At 40.0% G+C, this 23,761-nt stretch overlaps 1 protein-coding gene across 2 annotated transcripts in view; it reads left to right on the forward strand.

The window, feature by feature from the left end:
• LOC139694816 (uncharacterized) overlaps positions 1 to 23,761 on the forward strand; it is a 259,914-nt gene that overhangs the window by 158,097 nt on the left and 78,056 nt on the right. The gene's annotated exons all lie outside the window — the stretch shown is intronic.

Consider the following 23,761-nt stretch of genomic DNA (forward strand, 5'->3'; position numbering starts at 1 on the left):
AATTTATTTTTTGGCTGTGCATGATTTTGCAAGCACAAAGGGCTACCCTATGAATAATGTCTCCGGCAACTCGCCGCACGACCCTGGAGCAATATCCGGGTGACTCTTGGGCCCCTCAGTTTCATTCCAGCTGCATCATGATTTTTCGGGTAATAGTCTGCACAAGAATAGGAAATACTCTACCTTAAATTTCACGTGAGTAAACCACACGCTTTAATCCTAACTTAGAACGAGGTGAGCTGTCAAACCACACACTTGGTTGCTAATTCTTCTTTTGTTTTTCTGCTGCGTTTTTCATTTTCTGATGACTGAAAATATTATTACTTCATGGGTACAATATGGCACTATGAAGACGAGTTCTGTCAATAGTTTTGTCTCTATCTTGCACTTAATTTAAGCTAATATTGTTTGCTGAACGACCTTTGTAGAGCCCACGCACGGAAATATAAGTGCAGCATTTTAAATGAATGTAACACGTCATACACCCCGTACAAAAGTCATCAATCATTAATTGCAGTTATGTAATTAATTCTTTCATGTTTTATCTGCGTAACCGGAACTTAGTTTCGGCGAACAATGGACTTACATGAATGTTTACGGTCAAGATTGCCACCTTTCCGAGTGGGAAGTGTAAAAAAAACTCATTGGTCACGTGCCTCATTTTCCTCACCTGACAAGGAAATAAACATTGCGGCTCATCAAAGGATGAATGAACCAGATGATAGCCTCCGGTGAGAGGAGTCTGCTGTCGGTCGGTTGGCGCCTAGTTCCTACTCGGCCGGCTCTCACCCCGACTCTCAGTTCACCCTCTCTCCGTCAGAATGCGCTCGCAGGGAGACAATCGTTCGAAGACAAGAGGACGGAAGTGACGAAACCGAAAGCGTTCCGGGCTGCCTCCCCGAGAGGTGTGTTATACCGTCACTAACTCCGTCATATTCCACGAACGAGGCCTCCTCCTCCGCGGCGGAGAGCGAGCCAACGCCGCGGCGGACCGTGCCGAGGGATGGGGAAGAAAGGCGACGGGCTTTCCCAGATCGCCTCCCCCGCCCACTTAACCCTCTCTGCAAGACAATTCCGCCTCGGAGGGAAGACTGTCTATCAGAGATCGTGAGCCTTCATTTCCATGCCTTCGAAGGGGAAATCACCGCGAATTGCAGCGAGAAGCAAAGGTGAACGTAAAGGCGTCCTCGGCATGTAATTCTCGGGATGCACTCGCGAGTGAATGTTTATATGGAAGCCTAATTTATCATTCCTGTTGAGAAAATTCGAAACTTACCTTCGGTATTTTATAGGAATAACCCATGAAGCTCCTATGTTCCGTTAAATGGTGGACATTCAAAAATGATTTTAGGATACGATTGTTTAAAAATATTTTGTCTTATTATTTTTGGGACTACTAATTAATTTTACGATGAGAGAAATGAGCATAAAAGAGCATTCAGGCAGGATCTCATATTTCGTGCTAATATTTAAAAAAAATTCCAACTCATGGCAAGCACTGTCAAAGTGAAAGTAAGTTGCTGTACTTTTTTACTTTTTTTTTACTTGTTATCTCGGAAATATGCTATGTCATTTCATTCTCATTATGTCTTCTAAATTTTAAAAAATAATGGAATTATAATATTTTTTTGAATATTCAAGCTTCGTATAGGGAAATCATTCTTAAAACCATACATTTTAGATGCGTATATTTCAATCGAAACAAAATACATTAATTCTAAAATTTAATTTGCGTTTAGGCTTTTCAGAATAATAGTTTGTCCTATCATAAACATAATTTCAACAATCCCAAAAGGTGTAGGCAAGTATCTTTCCTGTGAGGTGTTTCCCTCAAACGAAATGTGCCAATATTTTAAATTTTTACCGGGGAAACGAAAAACTTTTCAACCAACAATAAGTTGGATTTTTTTATACCGTTTCTAAAGAGAAAACTGTCAACTCACTCATAACCGTGAGAGAGAAACAGCCCTTGCGCGAAAATAAATATGACTCCTCATTTGCGAAAATCACAAATATTACTCAACAATCTCATAGCGTCATGATTCCTCCCTAGGGAGAAAGATAAGTGAAAAATGGAAGAGCAATTATCGAATGGAGGGATGTGATTCTAGCCGGAGGTGGGTGGAGTTGAATGATGAACTCCATCCATTTTGAGCTCAGAGGGTTTTTCAGTGTTTCGACAGAGATCAAATGACTTGGCGAAAACGAAGCGGGCAGCGCGAACGTGTTTCGCGGGGAGGAGCAGAAGAGGAGGAGGGATGGATGGATCGGAAAGAGGGAGGATGAGATCGGGAGGAACCGAGGGCTGAGCGAAATTGAAGGCCCCGCCCGCCAATGCCCCCTGACCTTATGTGAAGACGATCGGAATCGCACATCTCAATCCCGAAATGTTAAATAATCCTAATAATGTAAGCTTTAATTGTTTGAATTTGAATATCTAATTGAAGTGCGTGTTCTTTACTGAACTTTTTCTCACTCATACGTGAAATAATAAGTGATTATTCGGTTTCAGAGAAGGACGGAGTAAATTATACGTGTTTAGTACGTGAAGTCTCCTCAAGGCGTCTTGAGATTTCTATCTAATTTATTCAGTCCGTTGAAGTTATAAACAATTCTAAAACTACTGCGACTAATCAATAAAATATTTAACTACTTATACTGAATTTTCCAGCTGGTGTATGGATCGTGAACATGGGTAGACACGAATACAATTTGGCATAGACCAATGTGTACCTACCATTGCATTACTGCATTAGCATAAATCTCACATAAATTTTTTCCGAAACTTATTCTGCTTTGTGTGATAGAAAGCATTGATTTGAACATAAAAACGGACGTCTATATTCGAAAGCGTAATGACTTAGTACCTGTGATTATGATAAAATAAATTTGCAAATTTATAGACCCTTTGCTGACGAGTTAATATCGCAATTTGGCATCTAATCACCTCTATGAAAATCACCTAGAAAAATATAATCCTAAATATGAAAAGCACACATGATGAAACCTCGTCAGCCACGACGCAAAAATGAGATTGGTGGTCGATTGATTGAGGGACCGCTCGCCGAAGATTCTTTACAATATATGTAATTCACTGAGATTTGTCAATTTTTAAACTATTTCAAACATTTTACTGAAAAATAATCTTTACATTAACATTCACTTAGCCATAACTTGATGGAAATTACACACAATTCGTTGATTTCCTTATTAGTATACATTTCAATAGCCAATAATATTTGGACAAGCCAAAGGCACTATCAAAAGTAGCAATAAACCCTAAATACGAGAAGAAGCTATCCAATTATTTGGTGATTTAAAATAGATGTTTTATATTCCAATATAAATTTCGATTACATTTATTTTGGCATCATGTTTTCCACCTTCATGTGGATCCAGGCAGTTATAGTTCGTCCAGTTAAATATCACTTAACTACATCTATATATATATATATCTTTTTTTTTAAGTAATCTACCGGTTAAGGTAGGTTTTTGGACTGACACAACTACCAAACAAATATTTTATTACTCCTAACAAAACACAAAATCAATCATCCTACTCTACATCAGGTCCCTCTTCATCTCTGAGTACTTCCTTCCTCCCTTCATCCCGTCCAACATCCCTATCCTGTTCCTTCCCTTTCCTCTTTTGCCCAACATTCTACCCTCTATCACAGTCTTCAACATCCCACTGCCGGTCAACACCCCCTTCATCCACTTTTCCTGCCTCCATAGGATTGCTCCCAACAAACCCCTCTCTTCGCCCACCATACCAAGTACTTCCTCATTTGTTTTCTTCTCTGTCCATTTCACCTTCTCCATTCTTCTCCACACCCACATTTCAAAAGCCTCCAATCTACGTCTATCCTCCTGCTTCAATGACCACGTTTCCGCTCCGTACATAGCTACGCTCCATATCAAAGTTTTTACGAGTCTTTTCTTAACAAGCTTACTCAGAGTCCCTGTCATCAACTCCCTCCTCCTTGTGAAAGCCTCTTTGCCTAGCGCAATTCTTCTCCTTACGTCCCTACTACTTTGACCGTGTTGGTCCAAAACACTACCGAGATACGTAAACTGTTCTACCTGCTCTAGCTTTTGCCCTCCTATTTTAATGTTAAGCTTGGCCTTTTTCTTTCTAGAAAATCGCATAACCTTTGTTTTATTAATATTGATTCTCATCCCATACCTGTCGCACTGAATTTCCAATTCACTAAGCAATGCTTGCAGCCCCTTGGCTGACTGACAAACTAAAGCTTGGTCATCAGCAAACCTAACTGATTTTACGAATTCCCCGCCCACTTTCATTCCTACCTCGAGTTCTTCCCATGCCTCTTTGATCATTTCTTCTGCGTACAGGTTGAACAGCAACGGTGATAATGGGCAACCCTGCCTTACACCCCTTCCTAACACTGCCCATCCTGACTCCCCGTTTCCCACCCTCACCTGAGCAGTCTGAGACATGTACAGGTTGCGGATTAGCCTCCTTTCCCTCCAATCTATTCCTATTTTCTGCAATATACTCATTAGTTTTTCCCAATTTACTCTATCACACGCTTTTTCGAAATCTACGAAACAGGCAAATACCTCCTGGTTGTGTTCTATATTCCTCTCGATTAATAATCTCATTACTGCAATGGCATCACGCGTACCTCTCCCCTTCCTAAACCCAAACTGATCTTCCCCTAAGTAATCATTTGCCCTACTCTCTATCCTTTTGTTTATGATCCTGAGAACAACCTTAGCTGCGTGGGATATCAAACTAATTGTCCTATAGTCCTCACATGACGTGGCCTTTACCTTTTTCGGAATAGGAACTAAAACTGATCTCACAAAGTCTTCCGGCCAGATTCCCTCCTCATAAATACTACGGATCAGCCCATATAGCCTCTTCCTCCCACATTTTCCCAAGCATTTCAAAAGTTCCACGGGAATGTTATCTACCCCCACGGCCTTATTTAGTTTCATCTCCCTTAATGCCCTTTCTATCTCATTGTCTAGTATGCCTGGACCTAAGCTATCTTCCTCTACGTCATGTTCCTTTTCAATGTCTAACTTTGTTGGTCTAAGCTCTTTACTATACAGGTCTTCTACATATTCCTTCCATCTCTCTTGGATCTTTCCTGCGTCAACTATTACCTTACCGGCCTTATCTCTAACTGCTATCGTTGATCTCCCTTTCTTACTTCCCGATAAAGATTTAACTATGCTGTAAAGCGCACCGATTTCCCCCTTCCTCTGTAGACTTTCCATATTCTCGCACTGCGTCTTCCACCATGCTTCTTTGGCTTTATTTGTTGCCCGCCTCAATTTATTGTTCAATTCTTTGTACTTCATTTTGCCTAATTCTGTATTTATATTCTTCCATTTTCGCCGCTCATCCATTTTTGTAATCATCTCATCCGTGATCCATGGTTTACGAGTCCTTTTAGCGTTAACGGTTCCAATAGTGTCTTTTGCCGCTTTAGACAACCCTTTTTTGATACATTCCCATTTTTCTTCAATAGTACTTAGCTCTTTACCGTCCTCCATGATTTTCTCTACCGCCTGTTTGTATTCCTTTCTTTTCAACCCATTTAATGCTTCTACATTCCATTTTCTAACTCGCCGCCCCTGCCTTATCTTTTTAAAACGTACGCTACATTTCATAACAACTAAATTGTGGTCTGAGTCCGCATCCGCTCCCGGGAAGCTGTGGGAATTTATCACACTGTTCCTAAACCTGTGTCTAACCAGGATATAATCTAGCTGATATCTTCCCGAGTCACCTGGCATTTTCCATGTATACCTGCGTCTTTTGTGGTGTCTGAACCAAGTGTTGGTGATAACTAACCCCTGTCTCCTGCAGAACTCAACTGCTTTCTCCCCGCGGTCATTCCTCGGGCCTAAACCGTAGTCCCCCACCTCATCACCATCTCTTCCTTCGCCTACTGTCGCATTCCAATCCCCCATCACTATCAAATGTTTCCCTGCAGGAACACATGCAATCATGTCCTCTAACTGATCGTATATCCTATCGACCTCTTCTTCCTTATGGTTGCTCGGTGGCATGTATACCTGGATAATAACTAAGTTCGTCGGTTCTGCTTTTATCTCCACTAGTAGTATTCTATCCGTTACCTGCTCTATGTTGACGACGCTTCTTCCTACCTCTTCATTTAATACTATGGCGACCCCTCGTTGGCTCTCGTCCCCACCGCTGTATATTATTCTATACTTATCACTCCAGTAATCCCCGCTATCTTTCCATCTCACCTCGCATAGACCTAAAATATCTATATTTCCCCTTTCCATCTCTCGCTTAACATTCTCCAATTTCCCCGTCCTCATCATTGTCCTAACATTCCACGTTCCTATTCTAACTAATTTGGTCTTCTTCTCCTGCGTCTTCTGTCCTGCTGCTGCTGGTTTTCCCTTGCAAGGGTTTCGTGGGATGACGACCGCGGAAGCCTTGCCTCCCCCGCTGCCGGGCACGACACACGGCCGATTGGGCCGAGCCCCGTGGTTGCCAGGACTCAAAATATCTCTATTGTCCATCACATTGTTCTTGGGAATGATAATTGAGGTGGTTTCCCGTTGCCTTCCTCAATAGTGTTTTTAACGTGACACCATCACTTACTGGCCGCCCCACTGGGGTCAGACGCCATTGCAGCCGCCTCACTGAGGAACAGACGCTGCGTGGACTACCTTTCGTCTGGCTCCTAACCTTCGACCTATCTGGCATGGGTGACCTATATATATATATATCTATATATATATATAATATATATATATATATATATATATTTATATATATATATATTTATATATATATATATATATATAATATATATATATATATATATATATATATATATATATATATATATATATATATAATATATATATATATCTACATATATATATATATTTACTATATATATATCTATATATATATATATCTACTATATATATCTACATATATATCTATATATATATATATATATATATATATATATATATATATCTACATATATATATCTACATATATATATATATATATATATCTACAAAGTACCCTACTCTTCGCAAGAAAGACGACAGGGAAAAGATGAACATTTTCATCAAGGTGGGAAGAAGAGGCGAATTCAACATTTCAATCATTGTGGAATTCAAAGCGTAAAAAGAGTGTACAAAATACGAAGTATAAAAATCATTCGCCTTGATCGGGAATTTCAAACTTAAAAATGGTTCCATTTAAATGCATACCAGCGGATGACTTTGCCAAGATAGGCAGACAAAGAGGGTCGAAGGAAAAACAGGGATATGTGCACCCACATCTAATTCTAAAATCTAACTTTGCCATTTACTTAGGGGGAATGCATGGATTTGGTCCCATTTTATCGCGTTTCGAGAAATTAATCACTTCGCGTAAGTCTATCTACTCTTGTTTGCCCTTCACAGTCAGCCCTACGTAATCCTTTAATTAGGCTTCCTTTTTTATAAAAATTAGTAATTAAACCTATCACTACATCCTCAGTCTTAGTATAATAATATCTTTCGTGGATGTTCTAGAGATCTCCTGCCTCCCGCTTCGAATTTCCATCATTGTTTGGATATCCATTCTTCACCCATTCCTTCGTTCTACGTGCTCGCCCCATGTATCCCTGCATTCACGTGTCGTTTCTTTCATGCCATGCACGTCCATTTGTCCTCTAAATCCGGTTTTCTTTTTCTACCCATTCGTGTATAGCTAGCAGCTCTTCTTATAATGTTCATCTCAGATATTTGTAACCAATGTTCAATTGCATTTGTAATTATCCAAATTGTCCAGTTCTCGCTGCCGCATATTTCAAAAGGACTTTCCATCGTTTGTTTATATTTTATTGATGTGCCATCTTAAGAGTTTCCTTTAGCGCCTTTCTAGAGTACATCGTTGGCCATCAGCTCTGGATCGGCTTCAAAGAGTATCATTAGCACATATTTTGGTCCTTAAGGATTTTTCGTGTGGTAAGTAATCTATTCTTCTCATTTATTGCGTTATTAATGTACGCATTAAAAAGTTATGACATTTCTTCACGTTTTGCGATTCTCTTTAGTAGATTTCTGTCAACTATGTCGATTGCTTTTATAAACACTACAAAAAAAATGTGTATATATTGAATTCCAAGTGTTTCATGAGGATTTGTTGGACAACAAACGTATTTGCATTCATTGTACTTTTAATAGTATGCATAATGAACTCTGCTATATCGCTAAATGCACCTAATATTACTCTGGACTATAATTTATAAGCTCAGTTTTGATACGTCTAAGGTTTTTGCAGTTTTATTCCACCGTTCATTTTTGAAAATTTGTCTGAAATTGACCATTTTCCAGTCGTCGGGTCTAATTTCCTGTTTTTCAGCACACCTTTTCTTTAATTTGAAGCACATGGTTTTAATTCTGTCGTCTAAAAATGTATTAGTTCGCTATGATTGTTGTCACGTCCGGGAGATTTACTATTTTTGAATCTTATTAGTGCCTGTGGCAGCTAATTCTGTGATTTAATTAGGTATTTGGAGTATTGGTGGCGTATGAATTAACAGTTACGACTGAATGTGTTTGCCCATTTCAACTCATATAAAAGCTCGGTAACATTTCATGCCCCATGGGAATGTATGTACATGGAATATAATTAATACCTGGGTTTCGATTACGGAAATTTTTTATTGATAGTTACCGTGTGAAACGTCGTCCATTGCTGTCGTATTTTTTTCATGTAGAAGGTGGCGTATCGCTTCGCGAGTCAGAGTTTCCAAGATTATACAGCAACCGATGCTTTTCACAAGAAAAGTATACGTTGGAGAGTACCGTAATTGATACCCTGATTTGCCTACAATCCTCAAAGTTAGGGTTCTGCGAGAATGCGTGAGAACGAGTGAAGACGAAGGGTGACTCACCTGACCCTTCCGCCTACCCCTCGATATATATTGACACCAAGGCACGGCAGTCGTGCTCGGATGGGATCATCGCTGGGTAGGATCACGACCATCGAACCTCCGATGCGCCCTGGAAACATACCCCTCCCTCCCTTGCCTGGGATAACCACCGAACTCACCTTTAGACTTGGAATATTCCGGCGATGAATTACGCGGAATGTTACCTAGTTGCAGACAAGAATCGCTAATAATAAATGTCCCGGCGGCATTAAGCATATCAAAACCAAATATTAAATAATTAACCGTGAGACAACAAAATTAAAATTAAATGAAAACTAATCCGGAAATGATATTTATTTCCTTTCAAATAAATTTATAATAATCCTTCATTACTACTATTAATGAGAATAAAGTCGGGAAATCTGTTGGAAATATCGCGTACGACATTTCAACCTTGCATGACATTCACATGGCTGATGACCTAACAGCCCCTGCCACGAGCCTCGTTGTAGTTTATGGGGTAAAATGTATATGTAGATAGAGCAGCAAACTACCTTCCCAGATTAGTTCTAAAAATCAAGAGTTCAAATAATTTATCGTCGTAAATCCAAATCACAAAGAAAATTCATCTATGAGCGCGGAGGCAACGACGCCTACGACCCAAACGTTCATAATACTCGATTAAAATGTTATTAGTTAAACAATTTACGGATTTAAAAGTTGCTGAAGTCATTCTCAGTCTCGCAGATCAGATCAGGAGCATACGGCACATGACTAGGAACGCGAAATCGATGAGTAGCCAAGCAACCCAACCGTGGCAGATTATTAATGTAGCAAATAAACACTGGAATATCGAAACCATTTTTACGCATCGTCAATTGAAGCATACTTTAACCGGACGTGAGAGCCAAATACTAGGAGACCGACAATATTAACCATCACACCATACACAGCTGAGTACAGAATCACAATGAAAATAGCAACTTTAACAGTGTGGTTGTGGGCATAAGTGAATTGGTGCAAGCGTAAATGCATTCTATATGAATAAATGGCGGAATCCTATTTCACTATGAAATTAATTCGTTTGCATTATACATTTGGTATGCTGTCACAGCAATTTTATGTTTCATATAATTATTATCAATTATTCTTCTAATTTCCAGCGGATGTACTCATAAAACAAGAAGCACCCATAGTTCATAGCGTATTTAAAATGCTCACGCTGTATCAGAAATATAAAAATCGATGTTTTTTTGCAATAAGCAGCTGCCCCTAATGCAACTATATTTTTCGTCTTTAAAATCGTGTTAGTAATTCTCCTTACTGGGAAAGAAACAAGTGAAAACGTTTCACCAACAAATTTTCCCAAGGGATAGATTGCGGCCTTACGCACACGCTTTCGTGGGCTGCTTCTCCAGAACGCTGTGCAAGGAGGGCAGTGTGACAATATTGGCTTTACCTGTCATTTCCTCAGGCGTGTCATAGACTCTTGGAACACCAACAATCATTCTGGGTACAATTCACCCGCCCACATCTGTCACGAGAAGGGCTAAAGGAATTTGTGTCTTCCCGGTTTTTGCAAAGATTCCATTCGCTGAGATTACCGCGAAAAAGACTTCGCTCGCGATTGAATCACTGATTAAGCAAGGGCAAGAGTAATAACTGACGGGATGGAAGGAGGTGGGAGTTAGTTATTTCATCGCGTCCGCTAAAACTCGGTTGTGGAAACGCCGTGAGTGGAACACGCAGAGGCGATCCGCAACAGCGAGCGTGGCGTAACATACGCACGTCATGACGTCAGCCAAGGCCGTTCGAGAAGCCTACCTGCTCGTGCTTTTTTTCAGTAGACATACAGGCCTAGTCATTCTTTCTTCAAAATATTAACCGAACAGAACGTATCTTGGGTATTTAATTTCATTCCGGTCTGGTCGAGTCGTGTCCATATTTGGGATATTTCGACAGTTTTCATGAATTACCACACACGCTTGCTTAGTATTAGAGTTATTATTTCCGTTATACACGGACCTATTTGCGTTCTGTTACACTTAAAGATATTGGTTTGTCTTTTAAAATCTGATATTTCTTATTAATTCCGGATTATGAGGATTCGGTTTTAATGAAATGTTCATATCGGAAAAGAAAATAATTTGTTCTTCCACATATACTTTTTATTAAACACGACCGAGGTTTCGAGTTACAAAGTCATCATCAGTTTCTGATGATACCTGATGATGACTTTGTAAGTCGAAACCTAGGTCGTGTTTATTAAAAAATATATTTGGATAACTAAGTATTTCTTTTCCGATATGAATCGCTTCCACTAAGTGACGCCTCAGACCATTCTATGAAATGCTCGCAAATTTAGTGGCCACGCCCAGCACATTATTTATATTTTCAAACCTTTTTTTTGAGAGAAAACCATGTCTGGATTATTTAATAACATTATCTCTAGTGTTATTGTCATCGTCGAAATCACAATTTTCTTTTTACTTGGCTTTTAACGCCCCTTTTCTTTTGTATCCGAAACGTTTGAATTTTGAGCAAGAGCCAGGTGATGGTTCCGGTTCTTGACTCTCCATAAGTGACTCTAAGTGAGGGAAATAAAGTTGTGCTCTAGTAATAAAATACGACCTTGATCGCTTTTGAACTCATAAAACTGTAAATAAATAATTATAGAATGGTGCTTTACTTTAAGGAAACTGAAATTCCCCGGCTGCAAGCTTTTTCTTTGAATCAAAACTTCGCTCGATAGCTGTAATCGACTTTATTGAATGCAGATCGCATATTTTTTTCATTTGAGACTTAAAGAGAACCAGCTGCAGTTATGGATATCCGGCTACAGTTCCTGCTGTATCGAGCATTTTTTTCGAGCGAAAAGCAACTTTTCAACCCGTGTAAGCGACCTTCACGTAGGGATTCTCAATAAAAAAAGAGTCCTTCTGAGGCTGAATTACATCGAGTTTCCGACGCCTTCTTGATGACCACCCGTGAAGTTCGCCATTTAAGGCTGTTATTGGTTTTCAGTTAATGCGCGAAGGTGATATTATGCATTCGAAATGTGTGAACACGCTTTGATTCCACCGGTTGAAACTGATTAAGTGCATCTTTAATAAAAGGACATCCGGAATGTCGACTAATATTTAACCATGAGGGATGCTGGATGAATGAGACCGAGATAAAGGAGGACCAAGTTGATACGAGGTCTGTCCAATAAATACGCGAACTAAGGCCATACAAAGTTTATTTTGCCAACTTTAGTCTACATAGATTTTGTCCCCTTCAAAGTACTCTCCGTCCGTTACTATGCTCTTATTCCATCTTCCTTTCAATTTTTTGAAGCACCCTCGGAAGTCCTCGGCAGTTAGGCTTTTTAGTGATCTCGTCGTTCCTTGCTTTATTGCGTCCACATCTTACCAGTGATGTCCCCTTATCACATTTTTGAATGTTGGGAATAGGAAAAAGTCTCAGGGGGCGAGATCTGGCGAATGAGGAGGATGATCAAGGATGGCGATTGCATTTTCTGTCAGAAACTGGCGAGCAATCAATGCTGAATGTGCAGGTGCATTGTCATGGTGAAGGATCCATCCATCGTCTTGAGTCATATTTGGTCGCACACGACGCACGCGATCTCTCAAACGCTTGAGAACTGTAAGGTAGAGCTCAGCATTTACTGTTGGTCCTTCAGGAAGAAATTCATGATGAACAACACCTTCGACATCAAAGAAAACCAAGAGTATATCTTTGATTTTCGATCGGCTTTTTCTGGTTTTTTTGGTTTGATTTAATCCACTTGAAAACGGATATTTTCTTCAGAGCATTATCACCCTAACAGCTGTCAACGTTTCTGTAATTTCTTGATAATTTTTACCGCACCCCTCCAAAAAACTTGATGTTGATTCGTGCTCCGTGATTTCGTAAATTTCTATTTTAGACAAACAGTAAAAACAACGACAACAGAAACTAACGTAACTGGCACCATACTCACAGCTCGACGATCCGCCGAGCACAGACGACTTATTGGTCTCAGGCAACTAGTGCCGCTATAATGGCCGGGGCTAAGTTTGCTCATGGCCACAGATGGCGACAGACCACGTAGTCCTGGGCATACTGCTCCTGTTACTACCTAGTGAGCCATATATTTAGGGAAACGCATATTCATGACAGGGAGGTCACATCGTTCTAATGCACCTCGTATTAATTCCCCGAAATGTGTTTTTACCAGAAACTCTTATTCTTAGTTTGATTGACATAGTTCAGGGGCATCATTCGAATAAGTACACAGGACGATCAGGTACGCATTAAAATACTGATTTCTTAATTACCATCGCACCTATGCATACGAAACTAAATTATACCTCATAGTAGAGCATTGGACTGCTGACGGGAGGGTCCCGGGTTCGATTCCCGGGCAAGGCACTCTGGGCACCTGCAGCTCCACACAAGCTAAAGGGATTTTTCGGGTACCAGGTCTTCCTGGGAAACCATAACCAGCACAGGGAAAGGAACTGGACCCCCTACCCTGATGTGTGAATTTTCACACGCCGTATAGGGCTTAGTACTGGGTGATCTCTACCATCACCTACTAAACCGACCTTCGGGTTGATTACTGTGTTTATGGTTTTTTTTATCATTTGCTTAATTGGTCGTACTAGTGACGTGGTAGTTCATTGATTGTAGTTCTAGTATTGGTGGATCATTGAGCAACCGACCGTAAGAGCCGAAATGGATTCAAGAAGGGTTGGCCAGCTACAGTGATGCCTCAGAGCACCATCATCATCACCTTAGCTGCGTGGTTTTCCAGGAGTAAGATCCTCCTGCGAAACCGCAGACGGGCACATGGAAAGGAAATACTGCCTCCCCGCCCTCCTGAAGTCTGAATTTCAGAAGCCGTAGCTTAAGCATGGGGCCCTAACCTATCCAAACCAACCTTTGGGTTGATCGCAACTTGTGGTCTGGTCGATCGCAATATTCTCGAGTGAAAGGACCCGAGAGCGGCTTCCAATTCGCACAACTGTCGAATCTCACGTACATGGCGTTTATAATTTAAAATACGGGAATAGGCCTCAATTCTGTTTCCTCAAGCGAACGTGACAGGAAAACTAAGTGCCTGAATTACATTTTTTTTGGTTACCTTATACATTAGGATAGCCGGACTCAAGCGGGAACTATGACAGTCTAACAGATCTTTCCTCGCTTGTAACCGGAAGAGGAATGACCAGAGAGAAAAAAATTATTTTGCGCGAATTCCTCAAACATAATTCACTTAAGGAACATGATCCGATAGACCGTTTATCAATTTAATTGGATGCTCTCCGGGGGAGATAATTTTGCTCGATGATGTTTATTATTCACAAAGGAGGAGTTGATCATTTAGAATTCAATAATTTAATAATTCGATACTGGTATAATATTTTCGGTACTTATACGGATTAGGATAATGTGATTTATTTAATATATTGAGATTTAGTGCAATGACAAGTGAAAGCTTGAAAAGAGAAAACACCATTAATTTGCTCTTTAGACACCAAGACCTTAAATTTGTGTTATACTATATTTAAAAAAATATCTATCCTTTTTGGCTAACCGGAAAAAATAAGTTTCCTTGAATTCATCGCTAATTGGGTTCGGGAACAACAAACACAGGGGCGGTGCTTTCGATCATTGATGCTGATGTAAAATACAGCATGCTGTATTAAAACATTAGCAGATTGAAACGTATCATGGCGGGTTGGTCATCCATCCATCAAACCACTATCAAACCAATGACGAGACAAACGATGTGGTGATAAAATCAAAAAAGAAATTCCCGGATACACTGCCTCTGATAATTACGATATATTTTCCCTAGCTTCATCGCAAATAGAATATCCGCCGAAATGGCCTTGCTTTCCTATCGATTAAATAGCCTCCGTCTACCACCCTCTCTCTCTCTCTCTTTCACTTTGGTCCATGGACGGCCAGAAATGCTCTAAGCATTCGCACTTAAATTTTACATCACCAACCGAAGGTGACCCGCTTTAATTCTCAAACTTATCGCTGGATGCCTTCAATGGCATGCGTCATCCGTGCATAAAAAGCTCCGAGTGTTTTCCTTGATTCTTCTTAAATCGGCCAAACAGTGGATTCCAGCGCTCGGTGGTGAGAGTTATTCGACGGGAAAAAATTATCTCGAAATAAAACAAGAACGGATAATCGTGTAAAATAAAGTGATTCCTTCAAAGTGACAAAAGTGTTTCGAGGACACCGCATACCTGTAAGTCGACGGGAATGCAGACTCTTGATTTTTTCGTTAAAACTATTCATGTCGCTGTCGTACTTGAAAGAGGGAGACGAAACAACGAAATAGTTTTGAGTGTGATTAAAATAAGTAAATTTGAGAGATAGAACGATTCGAATTGAGAATGGACAATGGTTGTGCGATGCAGTGTTCATGAATATTCAGAATTAGCTATCGTGAGAAATTAAGAAGTACGACATCGAAGAGTACGTTTATATATTATGCTCTGATTCAGCAACTACTGGCATTTTCTTTGCTAAGAAGACTGAACTACCGCATACCGATTTACTTGCATTTCTGAATGGAGTTTCGATGGAGATTTAAGTGTAATTGCGTATCCGAGGATTTTTATTGAATGCGCCAGACCCTTTCAGAAAACGACAGAATCAACAGTGATCACGTAATTATTCCGAAGCAGGTTTGAATTTGCCATACTATGGCAGTAATTCCTCCATTATCAAAGCATTAGAACATGGGGCGAAGGAATTACTCCGAGTTAAATAATTAGTGACGCAAATATCAGGGTAAAAAAATTAAAAGAATTCATCAAATGCACATTTCACCATCATTTAAATTTAAATAAAAAAATAAGATGCGATCATTTTATATTTGAAAGAAGCAATTTAAATTATCCAATGGATAATTTAAATTGCTTCTTTTTGGTATAATTTAAACCCTAGTTGGCAAATTTAAATAATTATTTCGTTAGATACTAATTCTACGAAACTCGAAACTACAAAATAAATATAGTTCTTGCTTATTAGAATTTCATTTTTTTAGTAGATCACTTGATTTATTTCCATGACAAAATGTCAGACATTATGATAGCTGTTCATCGATTTTTAATAGTCAGCCCGAAGATTGGATTTGATTTTGACAAGTGAAGGTTGACTTCACCCCGAGTTAGGCTAGGGAACCTCAGGGAAACGTGCGCCCAGACATACTCTATAGTTATATATATATATATATATATATATATATATATATATATATATATATATATATATATATATAAAGTGAGTGAGTGTTCTTCTTTTTTTGTGTTTCTATATTGTGTGTTACTGTGTGTTGTACTATTCGGCACTTCCGTGTTACGCCTACGAAAGCATATATATATATATATATATATATATATATATAGGCTATATATATAGAGTAACAAATAAATATATGTATTACATTTCGTAAAACAGCGTTAAAATAAAATTAATTGAATGATATTGCGCGGCATTTGTCCGCGATTCACCCAAAATACGAGTCAAAAAATCTTTTTATATAATTACGAGGGCGATTCGAAAAGTTAGGTCTCCAATTTTTTTCATGAAAAATCAAATTTATTCTCAACTTTGTGTACATCGTAGGAAAGAGTGAGCATTTAGCTATTTTTCTACATAGTCGCCTTGACGATCAATCACTTTTTGCATCCTTGTAAGCAGCTTTTTAATATCGGCGTCGTACCTTTACCTAATGTTTTTCCCTCATAGTGATAGTTTTCGAGCATGTGGGCCGTTTTCTCAGGAAATAAATTATACACGTAGGTGAAAGAATGATGATAGTCATTCAACAACAAAAGAATAATGTAATTTTCAGTTAAAATAGGGCAAGTTTAAAAATTAATGATTTCGTTTAATTATGTCAGTTAACTCAGTCATTAATAACAGCCATTACACGTTCAGATGGCTGTAAGCATAAGCTACGGCTTAAATGCGGAAATGGTACTTAGTCGGATACGGCTGCAAGAAGTGTATTAGCCTAAGGCGCGTAAAATATTATGAAGGTTGGAGAAGATTCCTTTCCCTGTCCCACAATCGGTTTCTTAAGTTGTTCTAATAATGTTAAAAGTTTTACGACTTGGATTTTTAACAATCGCTCTCCGGAACCGTTCGCCGGAATTTAAACTGACATCCCTTCGGTGTGCAGTAGATTGCTCGACCCCACTCGGCTAATCTTCTTTCATACATCTTGGTGATGCCAAGCTGAACTAAGTTGGGGAAGAGTTAGGCTTCATTAATCTTGGGTATACAATTACACCAGATCATAAAATTTTTCCATCGATTTTCTTAGATTTGCGAAAAAAACTAGTCGAATGTAAGACTTGACCAGTGAAATGGTATCACAATATATCGGCATTTAAGTACGATCGCTAAAAGTTTTGACCTTCATGCGGTTCTACGATTCCAGTCTAACGCACTATAGAGAGTCTGGAAGCACGCGCCAAAGTTATCTGCATGTTAATTCCCCAAATTAAGTTCTAATTTCACACGTCAAAATTGTTAATCCGAATTAATTCTTGGCGATAAAAACAAATAAAAATTATTTTGAGCAAGAATTAAGAACTGAGGAATGGGGGGGGGCTGGAAATGACGAAGTAAGCAAACAATTAGTGCTAGCGTTTAAATGTACACTTTATTTTCGGGCTTATCTCATACCGCACCGCTCCTCTGCCGAACTGCGTCAACGGAGACTGGGTTCGTATCGGTTAAGAAACATCTCGTGTCCCGAGAAAAGCATATTCGACCTACGAGTTTATTGCCCGTCCCTGCCCACACCCCGGGTAAAACGCCCGTCTCCTTTTCACTCTCCCGCTCCTTCACACCCTGCCGACCTCTCCCTCAGGGCAGCCCGAAACAACCCACTACTACGAGAACCGACCGCCCCCCCCCCTCCCCGGCCCCCCCCTGGCACCGCTCCAGCAAAGCGAGGCCTCCTCACTCACTCATCGGCGGAGCGGGAAAACCCCGACCTTGGTCGCCGCCGCGGCTACGGGTAGGGGGGTCGGCGCGCGCGATTTCTCTCCCGCGGAAGGGGAGCGCCCCCTCCTCACCCTCCCATCCCCTTCTTGCCGCGCGCCCGCGTCTGCATGTGTGTGTGTGTGTGTGTGTCCTACTCCCCCCGCCCTCCCCTCCGCCACCCCCCTTCCCCTCTGTCTCCCTCCACCCCACGAAGGAGAGATTGATCGGTGGAATGAAAACAACAGAGCTCCGCTCGCGATTTTGGCAGTGTGGGAATAGTCACGGTTTTTGAACTTGACTGAATTTCGTCGACTTTATCCTTCGTTCGGTGTATTGCAATCAACGTGGAATGGCATAGTGACGTGCAAACCTAAACTTTTGATCATTCTAACCCTTTCGGTGAAACGTGAAAGTGCATAAAGTAAGAGCTCGTATGTATTCCAGCGCCTCCGGTAAACCGATTTTCAACGATAGTTCACCCGCGGATAATTGTCACGTCTCAGATACATTTCCTTAACGGTTAAATGGCAATATTGGCGAAATTTACTTCAATGAAAACTCCATGGACAAAATTAACGATATATTTTTATTCATGTGAAAAAGTTATTTGGTATTGTAAAATTAATTATGGCATGCGTAAGATGTAATGGTTTTAATTTTAAAAATAAAATTAAGTTATAAAATCAAGCGCTACCAATTACTGCACTAACGTTCTTTTGAAATTATTTTTTCCGTCGATTCAATTGTTTATTAACTACAGCAATTATCGAAATAGGTTTGATCTTTAAATTATTACATTTATTCTGAAATTTATTAATATATTAAATACACTTCAAGACAAATGCACGGCTGACTAATCCCGGCAGCTCAATTATATAATCAACTCACTAATAGATAATGCGCCTTCGCAAATGAATCAGGTTCCAGGTTATCATCTAAATCTTAATAATACCCCGCTATCCACCGTGGGGGCGTGTGGCAGGGGTGTTAGGCCACCACCACCAGGCTACCATAGAAGATTTAAATATAATAATAAAGCCGAATACCCCTGATTGTGGCAGTCCCTTCTTCCATCTAACCCATGAAAAATTAGGTTACGTCTTTCTGAATCACGATGAATGCTAATTAAGCTAAATGATAGCGTGCACCTATTTGTTTTATTAGATAACTACATAAGACTTTACAACATAATGGTCCAAAATTTTCATCGAAACTTATGCAATGGCGATTGCTTCATGTGGTTTTCAAGGGTGGAAAAAAAAGGCACTAGCTAAAGACATTGATAGGTGAATTGATATTCCACGAAGGGGGAATTGGATGAAAAAACATTCGGGTGAATCCTTCCAGCAAATGCATCAGGTCCTCGAAATTCCCATGTTTAGGGGAGCGAATTAGGTGATTCATGTGTCACGGTGGGTGCCCGTGGACGAAAGGGATTCGCTGGAGAAAGGGTTGAGTCAGACGATCCGTCGGTCGTGTTTTCGTGGAGAGAATAAGGGCGCCCGAGGAGGAAGAGACGAAATAGGATGACACACGCCATTGTAACATGTCCCTTGATCCCGACCTTGGAGTAAAACACTATGAAGGAGTCGGCGAGACATGTGCTCAGGATGAAAAGAGTAATCATTGTGGAATCATTAATGCGCCATCAGTACAACATGTAGTCTTCTTCTTCGCGGGCATTAAAAGCGGTTACCGATTAAAAAAAGAGAACAATAGACCTCGAAAACAAAAACAATTTTTCCGTTTGTGAATTACTTCCTTGCATGTACGTGAATTGTGTCCACTTGCTAGTGATGTGATTCCAGTGGGTTTTGAAATGAGTATAAAATTGCAATTTTTTATTCTGACTAGAAGTAATTGTCATTATCAATGATGTGGAAAGATGGCGAACACTATTTCGAGACGGGCATTATTAGTTTCCAAAAATATTATGAAGAACTTCGAAAGGAATTGATGGAATGGTGCGGGATTTCTGAGTATTTTAAAAGGTTATATTATTATTAGGTATTCTACCGGTTAAGGTAGGTTTTTGGATGGACACAACTACCCAATAAATATTTTATATCTACTAATAAAACACAAAATCCAGAATCCTACTCTATATCAGGTCCCTCTTCAGCTCTGAGTACTGTCTTCCTCCCTTCATCCCGTCCAACATCCCTATCCAGTTCCTTCCCTTTCCTCATTTGCCTAACATTCTCCCCTCAATTACAGTCCTCAACAACCCACTGCAGGTAAATACCCCCTTCATCCACTTCTCCTGGCTCCATAGGATTTCTCCCAATAAACCCCTGTCCTCGCCCAGCATACCAAGTACTTCCTCATTTGTTTTCTTCTCTGTCCATTTCACCTTCTCCATTATTCTCCACACCAACATTCCAAAAGCCTCCAGTCTACGTCCATCCTCCTGCTTCAATGACCACGTTTCCGGGCCGTACATAGCTACGCTCTATATCAATGTTTTTACAAGTCTTTTCTTAATATCCTTACTCAACGTCCCTCTCATCAACTCCCTCCTCCTTGTAAAAGCCTCTTTGCCTAGCGCAATTCTTCTCCTTACGTCCCTACTACTTTGACAGTGTTGGTCCAAAACACTTCCGAGATACGTAAACTGTTCTGGATTCATGATAAAGTTATTCGGTCCGACGTCTCAGAGAAGTTGATTCATACTCTCAATTAGTTAGATGAAATCCATTGACCCATTTTTCTATATCTTTAAGAGAAAGATACCCTTGATAAACCATTTTGAACGATTTCCAAACGCAATGAACTCGGAAGCATTAGTTTCTTCAGTATCTCTCATGTCTTCTGAGTTTGACTGCATCGCTTCTTACTCTTGAATGACGGCGATACAATTTAAAACTCCACTTTCTTCCGCACGTTCGAATATTTGGGAATATTAACGCGCCGTCAGAACCTCGATGCCGAATCTTTAAGACCCCACCGCTATTTTAGGAAATTAGAAAGTTGTTTTGATGAAAATATTTCCCGCGTGACTTGTTGTTGATGGAATCGAAGACGATTACCAAGTCACCCCGGAGAGTTCAAAGGATAGCCGACACAAAAACCCTGGTTTAAGCCCTTTTCTGAAAAGGGATCCTTAACACAGGATTTTAGTTAATAGAACTGAAGCTCATTAGCAGGCATCATTACGGCAATCCCTCTACCTAGGCCCCGAATGATAGGGTTTCGCTTGACCTTGGTTTCGAGTTCTCCTTTCACCTGAATGTGAGTGTAGGCAAAGAATAGGTCAACCTCTCGATATCGACTGGGGTAAATTTCGATAATGAATTTGAAATGGCGAACCTGGCATGTTTTTGAATCTGTCGCATAGACCTGATGAGTGCACAGGAGTTCCCTCCGTAAAGGAACTCCTGTGCACTGAAGGAAATGGAGTCCACTAAATATGAGAATAACATCTCTGAATATTGCTCACATCTGAAATAATATTAGGCATTAGCGCCTTAGGTGTTTTTTGCGAATAGAAATGTTTGAGAATCTATATTTTATGCTGGTATACATGGTTTTTAAATGGCATTATGGGACTTATTCCGCAATTAAATAATGGCAACTTTCAATGCAACAATTTCAGATTGTAAAAATCATTCGCCTTGACTGGGATTCGAACCCAGATCCCTCAATATCCGGTCGAGTGCTTTAGCCACTTAAGCTACCGAGGCGTCCTCTTAAACTCTGAAATTTTGGGGCTTTTAAAGGAACTAGATGTTGTGACGAAATGTCGTACATACAATGTCACAGGCATTCGTATTCGTGCGCGAGGCGCCACAGTCCACGAGGTTAAAGCCAACTTTAAACACTTATGGTGTTTTTCCTTTGACAAATTCCAAAGAAACTGCGGGATATACCGCAACAGTAACTTTTTTAACGGAGTCATCCGCTAATGTGCATTTCAATGCAACAATTTCAGGAGGAAGCCTCGGTAGCTTAAGTGGCTAAAGCACTCGACCGAATATTGAGGGATCTGGGTTCGAATCCGGGTCAAGGCGAATGATTTTTACACTCTGAAATGGTTGCATTAAAATGCACATTAGCGGATGACTCCGTTAAAAAAGTTACTGTTGCGGTATCTCCCGCAGTTTCTTTGGAATGGCAACTTTATCTAAATGAACTCAACGAAGAGTTTTCACGTTCCATAAAAAATTACAAATTTTTTATGCCGGCATTAAAAAGTTACTACTGTAATGAGATGATGCAAAGGCAAGTCCTACGGTATTCTACGTATCATATAATATTCCTCGGCTTCAGACTTTTTTTTAAAAGCGTAATATTCATTTTTGGTAATCAAATATATGTACTTCGCAATGTGTCGATAGATTAAATTAAATTGAAATTCAAAATAGGTAACCTAGAGAGGTGTGAAATATTTTAACTAGGAAAGACTTGTTGAAGATGTACGAATGATTAAAAAGCCTTCATCGAGAACGTAATGCTTAAATCTGGGGATATGAGCGAAGCAGTCAGCACCCTTTAAATATTATGTCTTCTGCAGGATCATAGCTGCCATTACACAACGGTACCCATTACGCCACGTCCGCACAATTGTCCCATCCGAACGACGGCACCGAATCTCAATTCCCCGCCCTCCGATCCCTTGTCCGTCCCGTCCCTTCCCGCCGCCGTCTCGCCCAAAACGGCTCCCGCACCCACGACCGCCCGCACGTGTCACAAAATGCCATTCCTCTCCCAGCGCATGCCCTCCTGCTCCTCCAACTCCCAATACCATGCCTCCTCTCCCGCGATTCGCTCCGATCCGCGCTCGGGGTACGACCACGAGAGTAACGGAGATGAGAACTGTTCCACGATTGAGTTTTGTGTTTTTCTTTTAATTTGTCGGTTATTAAGGCGTCAGGCTCACACGTCTGAGCATGTTCAAACCTACTAGTGCATCACAGTAGGGACCTAATTATTGAAATATATCCCACGAAGCATTCTTAAACGCCAGCGTATTTTTCAGTATTTTCTCTAAGTATGAGAAGACAGGTCTGCCTTTTCCAACTGCGTTTTCACCGTAAAAAGATGTTATACCATATATATATATATATATATATATATATATATATATATATATATATATATATATAATTATATATATATATATATATAGGATTCCATATTCAACGAGCTCTGAAATAGCCAGAACTTCAGGCGAATTCAGAATTGTTGAATATAAATGGAAACTGAACAGGTATTCGGAAATTGTTGCATTGAAATGCATATGAGCGGATCACTCCGTTTAAAGTTACTGCTGCGGCATCTCCCGCAGTTTCTTGGGATTCGTCAAAGGTATTCAGAACTTCTAATAAATAATCCTAATAAGTGAATACAAAATGGCAATCACATTGGGTAGTTTCTTTCCCGACGAAGTAGCTACTCTTTTATTTACTTTAATGCCCATAATAACTTATTATGTTACGGATGAATTTAATTAACTGATAGGTAATCACTACAAGTAGTCAGAGATCATATCAAAACTGGCGTCACTCGATCGATTGATGACAAATACATTTACAATAGATACATAACTGCGAAATGTATTATCTACAACTTATCATGTCACATGGACTTATTTTGCATGAACGAAAATTTCCCTACTCTGCTAATAACCGAAAACATAAATGCATTAGGGCCAAAACCGGTGAGTGCAAATGCAACGGATTCGCACCACGGCATGCCGCAATTGCTCGCTCCGGAACTTTTCTAGCAAGAGCCTGAAATAATAGCCACTGCCTTTATTTCGTGGAAACAAATGCGAACGTGGTGTGAATCGAAGGAACGGCCGTGTAAGGGATGACACTCAAATAGTAAGTCGCCGTTATGGCACGAATAAGCAG

Source organism: Hetaerina americana, unplaced genomic scaffold, assembly GCF_022747635.1.
Source record: "Hetaerina americana unplaced genomic scaffold, ioHetAmer1.1.p SCAF_56, whole genome shotgun sequence".
NCBI lineage: Eukaryota > Metazoa > Arthropoda > Insecta > Odonata > Calopterygidae > Hetaerina > Hetaerina americana.